The sequence below is a fragment of the Gavia stellata genome, chromosome 6 (genome assembly GCF_030936135.1).
Source record: "Gavia stellata isolate bGavSte3 chromosome 6, bGavSte3.hap2, whole genome shotgun sequence".
NCBI classification, from domain to species: domain Eukaryota; kingdom Metazoa; phylum Chordata; class Aves; order Gaviiformes; family Gaviidae; genus Gavia; species Gavia stellata.
Window position 1 is genome coordinate 57,272,240 of NC_082599.1, and position 17,404 is coordinate 57,289,643.

Below are 17,404 nucleotides of genomic sequence, written 5' to 3' on the forward strand. Positions count from 1 at the left end.
TTCTCACTGATTGTGTTCCTGAGCAGAAACGGGCAGATGAATCAGGGCCAGCCTCAAGACTGGTTTGTTCTTTCAAGCTTTAAGTGTTTGAATTTTTTGCACAGCTTCAGAAAACAACAAAAGCACCAACACCTGGACTTTCAAAGCTTTATGAAGGCTGGAATTTCAGCAAGAGCCACCCGGCTCATCCTCCCGGACTCTGGGAGAAAGCCTGCCTCAGAGACTTCACCCTTGCTGTCCTTTCTACCACATCTCACTAGCGGTGCCACTAGATGGCCGCATTTCTCAGCAAATGCGATGATTTCTGTTAAGGTACCCAACAAACTCCTTCCAGCGTTTCTATTTGATCACAGCACAGGGATGAAATCTGTATCTGCTCCGTAAGTAGCTCACAGAAAAAGCCAGCCGTACAGAAACTCAGTAGTTCATACTGGAAAACAAAGAAGATAATCCCGATCTTTTCTGAAGTCCTGAAAACAATCAGAAAACCAAATAAAATCACTTATGTTCACAATTACACGGCATCACCATGGCTAACAGATGTGCATTGCCTATAAAAGATGACTGCTCTTTTTCTCTTTCTGAAACTTTATTGCCATTTCTTAAAAGTTTTGATGGGGCACAGAACGCATGAACAGAGCAGATGTGCTGGACAATATACAACATGGAATCTGCAGGGGTTTATGTTTCAAGTGCAGATCTCTAGTCCATTTGTACTACACATGCCTGTACCAGAAGTGTACAGATGCCCTGCCCTGTGAAATGGCATCGGAAGTGTACAATGAGGTTAATGTGCACTCTTCTTTCCTGAAAGAGAAAGAAGTAACGGGACAAAACTCAATGCGTTAAAGTAGTTCTTGGCCAAATCTCTCTGTAATCGTTACAGACTGTGAGTTATTTGGTTAAACCTACACGGGAAATGAAAATTCAGTGTGTGACACAGGCTTTCCATTTGCTAGAAAAACTTCAAGGCTGGTTCAATCAGTTGACAACACCACCTCCCTTTACCCTCCCGCTGTGTGGACACTCAGGCACCATGGAAGCTCCTTCAGATAAATTCTCCATAGGACACTGTTTCTCTTTGTCCCTGCAAATGAGCTTGCTCCTTGCTCCAGACCTCTAGCCTTTATCAGCATGAGCATCCTCTAAAACTGGCCTTTCCCATGGGCGTAAAACTCCCTTCCTCACTCCCTCCGCAGCCCAGGCTCACTGCAGCGGCTGACAAAGCTTGCCCAGGATGGTGACTTGATCATTCGCCTCTCTACGTCACTCCACTGGCTCACCTGTCAAGTATCTTGTGATCGCCCTCAGGTCACTGCACAACTGTGTCCCTCCATAGTCGTCTGCCCCGCTCTCTTATCCTGTCACTCCTTTCCTACTCCCTCTGCTCTTCATACAACCAAACCCCTCTTTGCACTGTTTTCCCTCATTGCTCTGATGCTCCAAGTGGCCTCTGAGAGCTCACCTGCAAAGCCATCACATTCTCTTTCAACCCCTCTGAAGATCCTCACTTTCAGGCAAAGCCTAGAAGAAACGAGCCCACGACATCATCTTCTCATCTGGGTAATTTCTTTAGCTCTCAGGTGAGCTGCTCAATTGCTTTTTGCAGAGGGGTGGTATTTTAGCAGACCTATAAATGTGCCCAAATCCTGGAAGGCTGGTCTGGAAGAAGACACTTGCTAGACATGAAATCAGCACAAGAAAGAGGCCAACAGCAGAAACCCGCAGTGCTCTCAGGTAAGGAGACTGTAATCCTGACCACACAGGGCCAGATTCAAACGACCTCGCTTGCTCAAGTTACGATCTGAAAACTGGTCAGTCATCTGCTATGGACACGTAGGCAGAACTATACAAATACAAAAGGGGAACTAAACCTACACTGGGATGTTTTATCATTATCATTTGGCAGAAACAATGTGCAATACTTACAACACGTTTAAAGGAAGAGGGAGGTCTCACTGTGCAAACAACGGCAATTAGAAAAGTTCAGAAGTTTGTGAACTCTGGCATTCAGGTCCTTTGACTCAGATAATTACCTTTGGATTTTGCACGGTGTTTTTGGCTCCCTGGTCTCTATTATGAGAGGGAATGAATAGTTTTGAGCTTGTAAAACAAAGAACAGTCAGGAATAAGAGTATTATGCAAAGCAGAAGCTTTGGTACAGTACAATAAGGATTTATAGGGTTTCAATTTATAATCTGTTTGTAACCTTATTACACCCATGAAATGTCACATTCCAGGGACTAGATCAGAAGGATTTTTTTCTTCCTGGTGAAATTGAATTTTGATGCAGTTTCAGGGTGTGAAAAGGCTTTTCTTTTAATTTTGTAGACCCAAACCTGCAAGTTTTACTTACACTGGTAATCCTTATTACAGTAAATAGGCGCATGAAAGCCAATGATATTACTCCCTAGTGTCAGGTTTGCTAACATAAGGCTCTGAAGCACCAGCTCTGTATTATTAAGAATTTCTGACCTGAAAAAAAAAGCCCCCATTAAAAGCTGGAATTCGACTAGCTACCTCCCCTGGCACACAGCTCCAAAAAGCTGCTAAACAGGGGTCATTTGCAGAATACCAGTTACTTTCATGCCACTTCAATGCTCATTACCAAACCTCAATCTGTCCTGGCTTATTTTCTTCCCTTTCAAAAAAGTTGCTATTATCATTTGACTCCAAAATACCCTAAAATGAACAGAGGGAGGTGACCTAAATACTGATTTTGGTCTCAGAACGCCCTGGGCTTTGAAGGAGGAAGCTCCGAGATGGATTTCAATTCCAGAGCAAAAACGCCACCAAATTCATCGAAATCAAGGCTGAAGTTGGCCTGTCATTTCTACCGGGGAAGCTCAAAAAACAGAGGTAACGGGAAGCACAACCTGCAGTGTCCTGGAAGCATAAATGCTTACATGGTAAGAAACACTATTTAAAAAGGGAACCCTTTAAAACACACGTGTTCTCATACAATCAATGCACACCCTACGTGCAACTCCACCTTGTAGGAGGTGATGTGAGGTGACACTGGAGGTAGGATCTGCAATAATCTTACTGTTCTATCTCCCTCCTCCATGTTGTTTTTAGAAGAAAAGGAGTATCTAAGCATATCCTAGCTGACTACTTGGTACCCGTTAGCTATTCAATACATAAAGGCCAAACGTGCTCTCACTGTAGTCAAACAGCAGGAGGAAAGCCCCTTCATACCAGTGGAATGAGTTAGGAACAACAGAAAAAGAATGACGGTCACCTGCAGCTGAGATAGCATCCGAAAGCGAAGTGCTATTTGGTGGAAAAAGCAGAAAACATTGGGAAAATCTCCTGATTCTAACCTAGACACACTACCCTAACGTATGCTAGGAGGAAACTGGGAAGAGATCATGCTGTATTGGTATAATGCGGTAAGTTAGTGGTACAGTGGAAGGCGTACCAGCATTGCCAAAAAGTGGTTTAATTTCAATTATACAATGACAATTTTAGACTTTTATCTTCTCACAGTTATTTCCTTGTATTTTACAAATTAAAAAAGGAGATGCTAAATGACTCCTCACTAAACCTCGTTACTGACATCAAGCAGAAGCAGCATTTAAGCCATCTTCTAGCACGCATCTACCCCTGGACTGTACTGCCACGGAAAGTCCCTCAAACCAGCAGAGCCACTGCATTTGCTGCGTAGGAGATGCAGAGCAAACGGCAAAGAGGCATTGCAGTGGAACGGCTGCTAAACACAGCTCATCCCGCAGCTGCACCAGGGAGTCGCTGAGCCCACGAGGAAATGTGCAGAGATTGTGTCCAGCACAGCTCAGACTGGATAGCTCTGAGGCTGGTTTGGAAGGGGATTAGTTGTCCCTGACCTGCGAGTCCTGCAGGGAGCACTCTTATTTACGTATTTTGCATAGGCCATGTAGATTTGTCCTTAATCTCTCATACAGTTAGAAACAGGAGGGGGGTTCCTGATCATCAGGTCCATCCCTTGCTGTGGCGAGCCCTGTTACACATAATCCCGGTCACAAACGGAGCAAGCTTTGTCTTCTAAGTACGTCGGTGATCTGCTCCCTCTGCTCCCAGCGGATGGCTCTTCTAGGAACTCACTCCTCTGCTGGTTAGCAACTAATTTCTAGCTTTGATTTATTCACAGCCAATTTATACTCATTTGTTCTTGTGCCAACACTATCCTTTAGCTTAAACAGCTCTGCCTCCCTGCACAGTGTTTATTTCTCTCCCTTCCCCACACCAACTAATTGACAGACAACCCTCTCCTCTCGGCCTTCGTCTGCTGGATTAAATAAACTGGTTCCTTCTGGTCTTCTCTAGGATGACCAAGTCCTCACTTCCACTCCTACCCTGCTTTGGCTGGAGGTACGGAAGTCCCTGAATCCCGCCTGTCATTTTGTTCCCAGGTTCCCCACTGCCACTTCCAGGACGGCGTTTATGCATCCCACCTCAGTGGTCCTCTTGGCCCTTCTCTTGACCTGCTCTGTTCTTGACCAGAATAGTGTGAAGTACACCAGAGCTCCCCAGACTTGGCGTAACAGAATTAAACCTCCCTGTCCTTGCTCAGGTGTAAGTACAGATCTCTCCTTCGCTTTGGATTTGAGACCATTACCAAAGCGTCTGAGTACCTCATAGCTTGTGAATGAACCTCTCCTAACAACAAACCTTGGGAAATAGCATCTACTACTACGGCCACAGTAAAGGTGGAGACTTAAGGCCGAGGAAAGCTAAAGCCCACAAGTACTTAGGTCTCTGATTCCCACTGAAAGTAGTCACTTGTTCATGAATGGTGTGCATACTTTTGAGGTTCTTGACCCACACAGCTTCCTGAGATACCTGAGCGATTGTAAAAAGAGTATCAGCATTCAGAAAAGTGACGGGGCAGAACTTAACCAAGTACTCATGCTTGCCTGCTCCCCAGGGATGCAATCCACGGCTCATCACTGCTCCTCACTACCATTTTAGGTAGTCAGGCAACAAAGAGATGACATCAGGCAGGCCTCCCTACCATCTCATTAACATCTCGATAAAGATTAACTCCATGATCCACAGCAAGACGGACAGACAAAAGCTTTGTAAAGAAGTCAGGATATAAAGGAGGTCCTGGTGAGGCAGGAAATATCCTGTGACAACAGGAATCCCATTGTGAGGAGGAAAAAAACCTCCATCTCCGTGGAGTGAAATCCCCAGCAGACTTTTCGGACACATTCCAATCACTGCAATTGAGTCTCCCTCTAACCTCTGTGACTCTCTGTTAGAACAATGCATGCATTTTAATTGCCTCTTATCTGCTGCAAAATAGGTATGGATCCCTTCTGTCCTTTCCCTACTAAAGATCATCTGCAGGCACAACCAGGCTAAACAACCACAAGACACGGACGTCTCCTCCCTGCTGCACAAGTCAAGAGTACGCTTTTGACCTCGTGTCCTTAGGGTGGCATAAGTACTTAAGCCATTTTTAGTTCCTGAGACGGAAGAAGCACTTAAGCTGCTTTAAACCTTTATGGTGGTATAAATGCTTAAGCTGCTTGCAGTTCCTAAAGCCAAGTCAAAGCTATAGCTGTATGTGAAGAACTCTGTGTTTCCGCATAGGCACATGCCTGTGGAGAAGCTCAGATAACTATCTCCACTCCTGCTTCCTTTCCTTTGGATGCATTTATTGTTATTCTATTAGAGTTCTTGCGGCTGTCTTGCATACTTTATGGAAGATTTAAGAAATGCCGTTGTGACAGATCTCTGCTAACACTGATTAGCAACACGACAATTTATACAATCCGCTGATCTGGCCCAAAGCAGGTCAGCAGCTCGACAGTCTTGACACCTTTGCCGAAACGGAATACCCACAGTTAAAATCAGCTCGATCTTAAAAGCACTCCATGGCAATTTCCTCTGTGTGTAACGAATGCACTAAATACTCTGTCTGCACACTGCACTCCTCACCCCGCAGTGTTTGATCTTGTCATTCAATCTCAATACTTAGTTTTCAAAGTTTTCCACTGTTAAAAAATGAAGCCCCCCCGCTCCCCCTAGATTTGGGCATGATTGTAAACCTAAATGCGGACTAGTGGTATACCACGTTTCAGTAATCAGATATTTTGGGTTTACACGTGAGAGAGAGGAGTGTGACTTTTTTAACAGTACAAAAAAATACGTACCGCCAATGTTTATAACTCCACGGTGACTAAAAAGGTTTTACTCATTAAGAAAAATCAAACCACCAAATAAAGAAAGTTTCAGTCAAAAAAAAATGGTTATTTCGGAAAGGAGTGAAGTATGTGGAAAATAAGAAGTATAACTTACACTATTTTACAAACTTAATATATGGACTCTGTGTACATAACTGTTAACACCTAATTATAAGAAAAAAATTAGACCTCAGTCAGCATTCCAGCTGAATTCATGCTTGACGCTCATTTATTACTGCGCCGTTCTGGATTCCTATCTCTGTCCCTTGAGAACTGGCAATAGCAGTCAATGAAGAAAGGGAGGGATCAAAATTAGAAGCCTGAGTCAACTGAAAAATAATGATGAATTATAACTTGAGACAGCCCATGGAAGTATTTGGATGGGGATGACAGGCACAGGAGAAGAGCAGGATGGAAACCAACGGCTGGAAGAGAGGATGGAAACAGTAAGAAAGGAGGAAAGTGGTGGTGGTGGGATCACATCATGTTCTGGCCACGCTAAGACACTGCACGGTTCTGCCCCGTAACGGCTCATCACCTTTCCTTAGCAAGATGTTGCTGTACTTCCAACATCACTCCCTCAGTAGCTTGTAAACTGCTTATTCACCTGCCTCATAAACTGCTTATTCACCTGCCTCGGACCAAAGGGCTTGGGTTAATCTGGCTGGTTGGACTCCAGCGTCTGAGGGAGCATTCCCATGTGAAGGGCAGACTGATGAGAACCTCAGAGGTGTTGCAACAAACAGTTGGGGTCAACAGCTGTCTTGGGCCAGCACAGCTGCCACTGGGAGAAGACTGGGTTTACAGCCATATTTAAAAAAAAGATGGTTTATTAAAAAAAAATTAAAAAAAAAAAATGTATTAGAGGTCTGGGGTCAGTGCAACACATAGAAAGAGACTGTTCTTGATACAAGTTCGGAAGCAAGGAATGCGCAAAGACTGAGAGCAGTCAAACTAATAATAATTAATGAACATTTGCATTCTGTGGAGTTTACTATAAGCCTGAGCAGGAGTCGTCTTTTTGCCCCAAACGCTGTTTAACCAAGCCATGGAGAATCTGACAATTTTTTATGTATGGGCTTGGAGAAGTCTTGTTCTCTAAAGGTGAAACTGTATTACTAATAAACAAGAAAATGCTAATTCAAAGGACAAAACCCAGCAGGACTGTTTTCTTCTCACCTCCCTGTTTCAGCTGAAAATATAGGTCTGAGTATTTTTTTTATCTCTCTGCTCAACAGCAGCAATAAAAGTTCTCAAGTTAAAAAAAAGATGTTTTCTTTCTGCTTCTCCTTTTGTTCTCTTGCAATAAATTCTGTAGTTGTCTTTGTTGCCTATCAATAGGTTAAACATATCCAACTTGTATGTTTAAATGCTAAAGACAAGAGAAGTCCCCAAGGATACGTCAGTCGTTGGCTCTTGTACAAAGAAAATAGTGTATTTTGCTCAGAAGAGCTTTCTGTGGCAATTTAAACACAGTGAGACAGACACAATATCCTGGAGAGAGGAAAACCTGCCTTATTACATTCCTGACCCAAGAGAAAGGATCTGCCCTTAGGACATAAAGAGAATCAGTGGGGGGAAAAAGAGAGAAAAGTTATCTAATCCTAAAAATAAAGGCAGCGGTTCATAATACAGCATGACCTTCTTTTAATCTCTGATATAGTAGTTATACAGTATGGATATGATATGATATAATACCAACGGGGCAAACACAGCTTGCTCGTCAGGCTCAGCCTGTATCTATGCTTCCAGGTTTTGGACAGCTTTTTGGTAGGCTTTGGGACATTCTGTGGAGGGAATGGAACTTAAGGGATATTGCGGGGATTCTTTCCCAATAAGATCACATCTTGTTCTTGTTTCATTTAATATACGTATATTCACGTATACAGTACAGTTAAATCTGTTAGCAGCAAAATGCAGCTCCATCAGGGGCAACGTTTTACAGCTCTCCCTTGATTTCCTGTGTAAGAGCATGCAGCTATAAAGCAGTGGGCAGAAATCGCACCTTTATTTCCTAAACCTGAAAATTTAATAAATGAGATTCTGCCAGAACATCAACATAAATGTTATGGACATTAATCATTCCACTTTTACAGTGGTAGGAAAGATGCTTTGATGACTCTCAGCTTTGTTTCTTCTCTGATGTTCTCTTCCATAACTCTGTCTAAAATCAAGTGCCATCTCTTTCTTGAAGGTTGCATTCTTTTATTACTAGCTGGGAGGTTAATAGGTGAAGCTGGTATGTTACAGGAATTCCAGCTTTCTTTACACTTTTTTTTTTTTCCCCAAATGTACAGAAATAATTTTCCAGCGTGTGCTGCTGTGATAACTGGGCTTGACCAGTTCCTCCCGCACAGATGCTCTGTATTGCATTTGCCTTAGTTCGAGCAACGTATCACAGCTTCCACATTTTGTGATGTTACCAAAAAAAACCAACTCCACCTCTCTCTCCAACCACCTGAACCTGTGACCTGCCCAAGGACAGAGCTAATTGCATTTGTGTGAGGGAGCTGCAGCAGAGAAGTGAAGGAACTGAAAGTGGAAACCACGAACCAGGTGCTCAAGTCAACTGTTCGATGCCTGCTCCTGCCATAAGCTCGCAAGAGAGGAGATCCTCATTGCAAAGAGCTCCGCATTCCCCGCAAATCTGTTACACATTCCTCTCTCAACCTAGTCAAAACAGTAATGCACAAACAAGGGCAGAGTTTTTCCTACAGCTGGATGGGGAAGAGGGTAAAGACTGGCCTGAAACCAAACATCTGCCCTTCGCTAGGTCGGAGATTACCAGTGAATGTTGCCTAGAAAATGCACTAACTGCCACCTTCTAGGAGTGACTGAATATGGAAGGAGAGAAAACCACCTGAGGCTCAACTTCCAAATTTTCTGCTTCATGATCTTTGCATTTAGGGATAAAAATTGATTTTACGTGCAACTGCTACAGAATTTCCAGGAAAACCAAGTTAAAACCCATTAAAACTCCCTCAGAGGCAGCACCCAACGCGAGCAATGGCTGACTTCCTTCTTCGCAAATCTGAACTCGCATACAGCTGTGTACAATCTTTAACAAAAACATACACGAAAAACAGGCCTGACCTTAAAAAAAACCAAAAAAACCCCAAAACCTGAACGGCCTGGCACTGAGCACTGCTACAGATGTTAGTGTAACACACTTAAAAGCATATATTCTATTTCTGGATTTTTCTCACTGGCAAAAGAAAGACCACAGAGGACTCCTGCCAGCACACTTGAGAAGGAAGTCATCATAAAGAGGCATTACAACAAGGTATTTCATCTTATTTGCAAATAGCAAATGAAAATACCATCCTGATTTTGTAAAAAGCACACCAGCACACACGAGGCAGAAGAACTAAATACTTTGGATGTTTTCCCACATTGCTGTGGAAGACAAAAATCTATAGGCCTCCTTCCTGCCACCATAACTCACCCGACTTCAATGGAAATCAGACCTGCTGTATATATTAAACCTGAAATTAACTATTCTCCCTCCATATTGTTTGGCTTTGATAAATTCCAGCCATTGCTCCTAGCCGAGATGCGCAGATCTTGATTCTCTCTGCTCTTACGGCAGCCCGGAGCCCATTAAACTCAATTGGGTCCAAAGGCACTGAGCTCTCTGCAGGAGCGGGGCTTTAGCAGCTCTTATAGTTAGTTATTGAGCCGGGGGATCAAACCACGCTCAAAGTAATAATATTTTCCTTTAAAATCGGACATGTTCACAAGAAAATAAAATGGGAAGAGATTTTCTAATCTTTACATTCCACAACACAGACCAGACTGGTGGGGCCAAGAAATAAATGCTCAACAGTAAAGATGCCCTGAGCAGAAAAAAATGGAAGTAAAAAAGCACCCAGCAAAATATCCCAGTAACTGTCGTGCACCAAATGAATATATAAAGCCAGAGCTGTTTTATAAAAATTGTATGGTTTTAATGACAAAAATCTGTTAAAATTTACACTGCCTTTCAGTGCATGGGTTTGGAAATAGGCTGCAAGCAGGTTAGTACCAACAGGCTCTTTGAGTTAAAATGTAACCATAAATTACAGCAGCTTTATATCATTTTATATTAGCAGAGACAAACCGCTTAATCCCATGAGCCAACTTATAAATCTATGAAAGGCTATAGCAAGGTAGAACAAGGAGAAGCTAAAAAGTACTCTTTTAATAAGATTTTGAAGTCTTCCAAACTCCCAGACTGGTACAATGGGTCATCTATCTATGCAGAAGGATTAGCAAAGTACTTGATCCCTTACAAAAAAGTTAAACCATTGCCTTCTTTTACTGAAAATCCTATGCTCCTAACGGGGCAAAAGAGCAAGGTAAATGTCAGACAATTAAACGGGATCTGCTCTTCGGAGTGTATTAAATGTATGGACAGTAACACTAAGCAGGTAGACAGGACTTGCTGAACAATATGCACTTTGTTTAGTTCAACCTCGGACCAGATTTCGTAAAACCATGCACTTCTGCTTTTAGTACTTTTCAAATGATTACAGCACAGCTAACAATGATCCACTTCAAATAAGAGAAAAGATATTCCTCAGCAGGATCTTCCTGCGTAAATCGATCAGTAAGTCCTTTTAATTTTTTTAAGAGAGTCCTACGCTTATCACATGGACACATCCAAATTGCCTGTATGACAAAAATACCAAAGCTTTGTCTGCAGAAAGAGACTGTTGAATAACAGGATTTTTTCCAATAAATGCACTTAGTGTCTCCTTATACATAATCTACAAAAGCTGCAGTTCAGGTTAGGAGGTAATGCCTGATCCGCATTTTGCAATGAAATGCTCAAAAAACCCTAAAATGTCAGGAATGTAGTGACTTAAAAACACAACGCTTTCACAGAAACTACAAAGAAAAATGATGGCAGTGATAAGCATTACCAAAATCTTTATTAGATGATGTATGTTTTAACGTTTGTTTCATCACAGAGGAGATCCTGGTAGAATTAATACAACATTGGTGGGTGACACAGCAGCGGTGTGTTAAAGCCATGACATCATGACCGAACTGGAACAGGTATTTCGGGCACTTCCTTCCTAACATCTCTAAGAGACATTTCTAACGAGCTTCAGCACGTGCAACAGTTTATTGCTCCTCTGAGACTTCCCTCGGCTTTCTTCCACTGGACACGCGTTTAGAATTTATCTTCCACACCTGCGCTAGGCTTGGTCATCCCAACCGCATCCTAGCACAGTCGGGGTTAGCAAAGGTCTGTCACACGTTAGAAGTTAGTCACCCTTGATGCTCCAGGGTGCAGCAGCAGAGATACCTTCCTTCATCTCTCTCTTGCCACAGGATAACATTTTCTATTCTGTCATATATATCATAGACAGTCTTGTGTTGTAGCTAGACTACAGACGGACGTTTGAGCTGTTGGAATGAAAACTGTACAGGATCACTTAGTAGAACATGGGGGTATCACCTAACACACTCAGAAAACAGCCAAGGCAAATTTTTTTATGTGCTGCATTCCACGCACTAACTTTAATTGACTTGCAGTGAACTTACAGGTGCTTCTGGTAACTAAAAATCAATCCTAAATAGTCTGGTTTAACTCAAAGATTCATCTCTTCTCCTATATACCGTTGTGGCACCATCTGAATGGGACAGACTTGTGCTGGCAGTCAGCCCCAGAAGTCTGCAGGAGTAAACCAAAGGGCAGTCCTGTATCTCTGTAACTCTCCTACATCCAAAAACTATCAGAGCTGGAGCCTGGCGCCTACAGAACGCAATATAAACCACACTTCTTTGTTCAGGCTTTTTCACTAACCCTAAGTGTCGGAATCCCCTTGGCAATTAATTTCCTGGCTGGTAATCCCTTGGCTCTGATCCACGCGGAGAAAGTGGCTGCATTGGAGGGAGGTGTGCAAGGCACATGCTCTGGCTTTGCAAAATGAAGTGGTCTCTTGATTTAAATGACAGTGGCCAAGCCTGAAAACTTCGTATTTGCCCTGCATAATGAAGTAAGCTAAGCTCACTGTTAAACACTCTGTAAGCCGAGTGTAATGTGGCAAACGGTCAAATACTGCAGGTCGGGTGTACTTGATTTTCTGCAATAATATTGGAAATGGTTTAGGCACAAGAAAGATACGCAAGAACTACCCCAATGGTAGCGAAATACAGAAATACACATTGTATGATAATCAGCACTGGTAACAGTTTAAAGCATAAAGCCTTAATTTTACTAACTTTAAGAAAAATTACACTAACAAAAAAAAAAAAAAATCACATACCCACAGTGTATTAAGCTTCTATATTCTCAGCTCTCGTAGAGAGGTACAAAACTCTTTTAGTAATCCTGCCTAGTGCTGGTAACTGGCCAAACAATCTACAACGCACAGTCCAGAGCTACAGGAATGCCTCTCCCTAGCAGCCAGGCCAGGTGGGCTTGATCAGTTTGACACATATATCATTTAAGTCTTCTGAGACAAAGGGACAGAGAAGCTGTCTGGGCATAATTCCTGTAAGTGGTCAAACTCTGGAAAACATTTTGACTCAGTTTCCCTTAGTTTCAGACAAAGGCTCTCACAGGACGAAGGAAGTTGGTACCACGCTCACACATGCGGCAAAGAGAACAGTGAGTTACTATCTTTTTAATTAACTCAGCCTAAAGTGATGCAGTGAAGCACACCAACCCTGGATTCCTCAAATTAGGAAGCATCAGAGCTAAATAAATACAGGAAACCCACTTGTCCTTCGCACTCTGGAATGCTAGAAATACCCCACAAAAACATACTGGATCTCCCCGGATGCATCCCCTTTCCACATCGTCCTGACGTGGAGGGTCTAACCATGGGCATGCCCCTGGAGCAACGATCCTAAATAAAACCAGAGCCAAGGGAATAACGGAAGGAAAGAAGGACAGGAGTGATTTTAGGTACGAATGCTTGTGGAGCAAGCTCTTGCCCTCACTGAAAACACTCTGAAAAAGGTCCCTGAATTCAAGGGGTCTTGCCCCCGACCGGCAGAAATCACTGCCGGGCTAAGGTGCTAACTAGAAGCAAAGCTATGTTGTGTTTCTCTCTGAAAATTTAGTGAGTTCCTACCTGCCGCTGTGCTGCTGCTGTTCTTTCTTTTAGTGCTTTCTTGACACATGTAGGAGAGGATAAAAGCCTAATGGGTGCGAGTGTCAGCACAATATAAATTACTGCAAGGAAAAACTTGATGCATGGCTTGGGATCTGAAAGAGGAATGTCCACCATTGTTTGTGATTATGGATCACATCACAATCTAATAGCAATTTTTATTTAATCAATAATTTCCATGCTGAACAGACAGCCCTGTTACAAAGAATCGACAAGCAGGTACTGATAGCGACAAGGCTTGTTATTAATCTTTACCCTGCCAAGATATCAACCAAACTACTGTAAAAAAGCACCACCAAGATGGATTTAGAAGTAGGTCTTTTTTTTTCTTTTCTGTCTCTCTTTCTTTCTTTTTTTTTCTCCTTCTCTTTCTTTTTCTGTTTCTCCCTTTCTTCCTTTGCCTTCCTTTTCTTTTTAGCTACCCAGCCCCCTTACCCTTTTCCCTTTCCAGGTATGTAACGTTTCATACACTTTATATTGTAAGTTTATTTGAAAAACCTGGGGCTTGAATTACACAAAAAGGCAATTCATATTAAGCAATTTCACAAATCAGTGGGACCCAGCCCAGTGCTCAGTGTTAGCCATTATAGGCTAATAAATCATACTTTCTCTTTGAGATGTCAATCGCCAAAGTGCTTTGTAAAAATGTTGGCATCTGTAATTCAGCAAAGCCTTTTCATCTTGAAATAAGATGCTCCAGACTGATAACAAGAATAATCCTCTCTTGATCAAAAAAAAAATCTGCATTTTACCAATTAAAGCTGCTGCCAGAAGCCAAACGGAGCAGCACTGAGACTCCACTGTAGTTTATCTCTGCTAAACACAAGGAGGGATACAGTTAGAGCTTTGTTTCATTTTCAGCTTGACTACTTTATCTCACGGAGAACTGCAGCATCTCAGCCCTGCAATACACGTAAGAATGGTATATGCAGCCCTCATACCTACAGTGCAAGCCACCAGAGGACCCACCCCTGACAAAACCACCACCCATTCATTTTACAGATGAGGCACCCGACACCTTGAAGAAAAGTCACGCTTACGCAAAAGTTTAAGCACTGGCAAACACTAAATTTGTTTCACCACGATAAAAGGCTCATCTGCCTTTTTTTTTTCTTTCTATTAAGAGGTTACACAAACAAAAGAGACTGCAAAAATGAATCCGTGCAGCCCAGCCCTCTCAAAACCAAATGCAGAAGCTGCACTCGTGCCTGTATTTAGCTTGCCTGTCCCTGCCTCCGTTCATGCATGCTGATCTGCCACTTCTGTCCGAGAAAAAGCACTTCCACATGCAGTAGCTGGGCCAGCACTCATAGATTTCTGTTCTTCCAGGCACTGCGTTTTTATGGGCAAACCTTTTGGGTAGAATATGGGCAGCTAAGAGGGAGAACACGGCACTTGTGACAAAGTGGCTGCACTATGGATAAAATCCTACTCATCGGGAGGCGGCAAAAGCACTGCAGAGACACACCACTCCGAACAAGGGACCCCAGAAGGTTCAAGGCACATCTTCCACTGGGTCACCATAATAACACAGGCTACACAACAGCAAATCACTTAGTCAAGCAGTAGCAAGGCAGGAAAAAGCTGTGCAGAAACCGCAGCTCTGTCCAGGTGAATCCGCTTTGTCCTGGCCCGTTGGTCGGGACTGAAAGGTACCCGGAGGCAATGCACAAGCCCAACCTTCCTTGCAGCTCGGGGGCAGCAAAAAAAGCAGGCAGGGACTTTTCCCCATGGTATGCCCACAAGAGTCAGGAGCCGAAAAGCCAACTCGCTCTGCAGCTTTACTCTTGCCTACGCATTTGTCACGCAGTCAGCACGGGCTCCCCGGGGACCCGGCTGGCAGCTTCTTACCCTACACTTCTCCCCAAATGTGAAACATCACTAACCTGGAAGAGTTCACTAGCTGAACTCTCGGGCAAAATAAACGCTTCAAATAAGTACGTATATCCACGAACCACCTAAACAGTTTTTTGTGATTAAAAGCACGGACAGGGGCCAAACGCTGCTCCCCGCCACGCACGACCCCTTCCACTCAAGTGCCCACTTGTTACGATTTCAATCTAAATGGCTAGAGCAGCTTCTCGGGGCGTAGGAGGAGCACTGTTCATCCCTATCTGCAACAGTGAAAAAGATGTGCTATTTAAACCACATGTCATAGTTTAGCAACCTCTTTCAGGGACACCAGTTCAAAGACAATGACTTTGGCAACTCATATGAACAGCGGCCGTAGCAGCAGCAGACTAACAACAAGTTTTCCTAATGCTGTGAAAGAAATGCTAATTACAGAGGAATTAAAATAAAAAAATGATTACATTTCTCTCTCTAAATCCCCTCTTAATACTTCACAGATTAGGGTGGATTTATTTTTTTGTAAACCTTTCTCTATCAAAAAAAGAAATCCCCGCTTTATTTTTTTTTTTTCCCCTTCTCTGCGATTCATCAAAAGCCAGACTCTAGGTAGGGGAACTGCCGATGTGCTTGTGTAGTGGAGTGCTTAAGAGGACCTGAGCCAAAGCACAGCTGGCCTTTGGGTCAAGCCCGGAGTGAATAAGATCTCTTCCCAAGGCAGCAGTGCTGACTTTTAACACCGCTGGAAGGCAGAGGGCATCACGGCGGCTGGCGCGGAGCAAGGATGTGCTGGGAAGGCAAACAGGGGCCGTGCCAGACCCCGAGGGCTACCGAGGCTACAGAACAGCAGTGAGGTCCGTCTGCGGTTACTTAACCTTAAAACCCGACAGCACTTACATGGTTACCTTTGATGGGGGGTTAAAGACTTGCTTCATTTAAACAAGTCTGTGTTAGGTACCCATACAGAAACCAAGAGAGAACCAACATGCACTTAGGGGCACAGGTCTGCTTCCTAGCTTTCCTACGCCACGTAATGAATTGCTGGCCTATAAACAACGCTACCTTTCTGGCACAGTTCACATCTATGGGTCCAGCAGCCTATAATGCAGCACAGTAAGGTGGTCCCTTAATTATCCCTCAGCCTTCAAACAGGCAGTGAGGAAGAGATTTCAAAATCTAAAAACTCCTGGACAGATGTTTCTCATGATTATTTGCCATAATCTCTCCTGCCCCTTGTTCCCTCACAGCGACAAAGGTCAAATATACCGAGGGGGTGCACAAACTGGAAAAAACCTTTCCATGGCACTTGCTTGCCTTTGAAACAACTCCCTGCCTTCTCCACGTTGTCCCAACCTTCAGCCCAAGCCCTGGACTTGTCTCACTTGAAGAATGATTTCTTTTGTCCACAGCGTTGCTTCTCCAAATATGGATTAGGGTCCAGACCCCAGTGAGGAAAAAATAAAATAAGATGAAATAGAATAACACCACCAACAAAAACCCCTTTGCTGTTGTACATAAAACATTCTCCTTTTGTCAGAAAAAAAATGATTACTGTAATGGATTTCATGTTCTTATCTATTCCTTACTCTTTTCAATTTAAAGGAAACATTTCTGAACCTTTCAGGGCAGTAGCTGTCACTGCCACGCACAATGAGCCTGAGAACAGGCTGAAGCCTCTCTGTGTTATTGCGCTAGAGCCAAATAAAACTAGCATGAAAATGCACAGAAAACTGCCTCTGCAAAGAAGAATTAAAAAGTAAACAAATCCCCGCATGTATTTGGAAAGGCGTGCAAACTGGGATGTGTAATTACAGCCCTTTGGGACTGTGAAGGGACTTGCTTCACGTAGCTGGGACTTCACCTGCGTCCCGACCAGTGTGCAAGCACACCTCCAGCGCCCAGAGAAAAGAAATCGCTAATGCACGGAGGATAATCTGCCTTTTGGGGCAGCTGTGTGCAAGTGCCTCCTTTCAGGTGTAGATGCCCACCAGCGCAGCTGTGAGTAGCACCCTGTCCGCTTTGGCAGCTGGGGGCTGTTCGCTCAGGGGCCGGTGTCTCCTCTTGCAAGCAGTGGGCAATGCGTGACTCTCCGGGTCATTTACAGCTCTGCCAGCGTAGCTATCACTCAGGGGAACTGCTCTAATCTGGCTTATTCTCCTACTGCAGTTGGATCTGTTTTTGGAGAAGAGGGGAAGCTCTCTCCAGTCCTTACCTACCGCTCTCCTACAGGAGAGGCGCTGAGGAAGAAGCCGCAAGCCAAAGCAGCACGGTAGCAGA

At 43.6% G+C, this 17,404-nt stretch overlaps 1 protein-coding gene across 1 annotated transcript in view; it reads right to left on the minus strand.

Moving 5' to 3' along the window:
* The window catches only part of GLI3 (GLI family zinc finger 3), a 191,268-nt gene that overhangs the window by 11,895 nt on the left and 161,969 nt on the right, over nt 1-17,404 (minus strand). The gene's annotated exons all lie outside the window — the stretch shown is intronic.